General features: G+C 40.1%; 1 non-coding gene across 1 annotated transcript; it reads right to left on the bottom strand.

Moving 5' to 3' along the window:
- Window positions 1-825: 825 nt before the first annotated feature.
- On the bottom strand, window positions 826-944 carry LOC145417243 (5S ribosomal RNA). The gene has a single exon (XR_013900457.1). It is a non-coding gene; the product is annotated as a 5S ribosomal RNA (ribosomal RNA).
- Between the last annotated feature and the right edge of the window lie 439 nt (window positions 945-1,383).

Here is a 1,383-nt window from a genome sequence, read left to right as displayed (position 1 = left end):
TTCCACTCTGTGCTGAATTTCCCTTTGTGCTAGGTTCTCTCCCCCCACACCACCAGGCCCTTTCCCCACACTACCAGGTATAGTAGAGGCCATTGAACCGTGAGAATCCAACACAATGGAGCTAGCACGCTCGTACACAATGGCGGGAATGGGTGGACAGAGTGTTGACATGACGTCATTCAAGATGGCGGTGGGTTGCGGGCGGGCGGTGCAGGAAATTCAAAGTTCAAAATATTGTCCCAAACCCAAAATTTGTGTGCGAAAATCGATTTTTTTCAAGCGAAAGTGGAAGTTAGGGAATATTTGGTGCATGCCGCGAAAGTGGATTCCGCGAATCCTGCTGTAGCGAAAGTTGGTGCACTACTGTATCAGAAAAAGTAAGACAAGGAGTAGATAAAGAGGTCAAAAGACTAATGGAAGAGAAGAGAAGTACTGTATAAGGAAAAAGTCAAGAATGGAAAAGGATAAAAACAAGAAAGAGGAGTTAGAACGAGAGAGACAAAAGATTGAGCAAAAAATCACTCAAAGAACTGAAGAAAATGAAGAGGTAATGCTAGAGAAAATTGCTGAGGAACTAAGTAATAAGAGGAACAATAACAACATGCTATGGGAGATTAGAAGAAAAAAGCAGAAGAAGCCACCATGCCAATACGTAATACAAGACAAAGAGGGAAATGATATAAGGGATCCGAAACTAATTAAAGAAAGTTCATTCATTCATTGCCAGACGCCATGTATCCCAAACAGGGTGGCCAACGGCTTAGAGTTAATTGTTTTACAGGGAGGGGCACTAATCCTCCACCAACCCCACTTGACACGTAGGGATGCCAACAGCATCTGGTGTTCCTAGGCGGTCACCCATCCAAGTACTAACCAGACCCAACGTTGCTTAACTTCGCTGATCGGACGGGAAGCGGTGTACTCAACATGGTATGGCCGTTGGCAATTAAAGAAAGAATAACAGAATATTATAGTGAAGTTTATAAGAAAAGTGTAATAGAAGATGGAGATGAAGAATACAAAGAGCTATTAGATTATATGATCAGTGAATGTTGGAAGTATGATAATACGGACAGAGATGAGGAAGATCTTAGTGCAGAAGAAGTGAGAGAAATAATGAAAAGATTAAAGGTTGGAAAAGCAACAGGACCTGATAAGATAAGCAATGAAATTATAAAAAGGGGTGAGGAAAGTCTCAAGAATTCTATAATAAGAATGATGCAAGTAGTGTTTAGAACAGAAAATCTGCCTAGTGAATGGCACAGAGCTTATATTAAAAACATATACAAGGGAAAGGGAAATAAAAAAGACCTAAATAACTATAGAGGAATTATATCAAACTCTCACTTATTGAAAATGCTAGAAAAAATTATTGACGCAAGA

This window comes from Coenobita brevimanus, chromosome 109, assembly GCF_032717465.1.
Source record: "Coenobita brevimanus isolate Jiangsu-jjx chromosome 109, ASM3271746v2, whole genome shotgun sequence".
NCBI lineage: Eukaryota > Metazoa > Arthropoda > Malacostraca > Decapoda > Coenobitidae > Coenobita > Coenobita brevimanus.
This window is presented reverse-complemented; position numbering and strand designations above follow the sequence as displayed.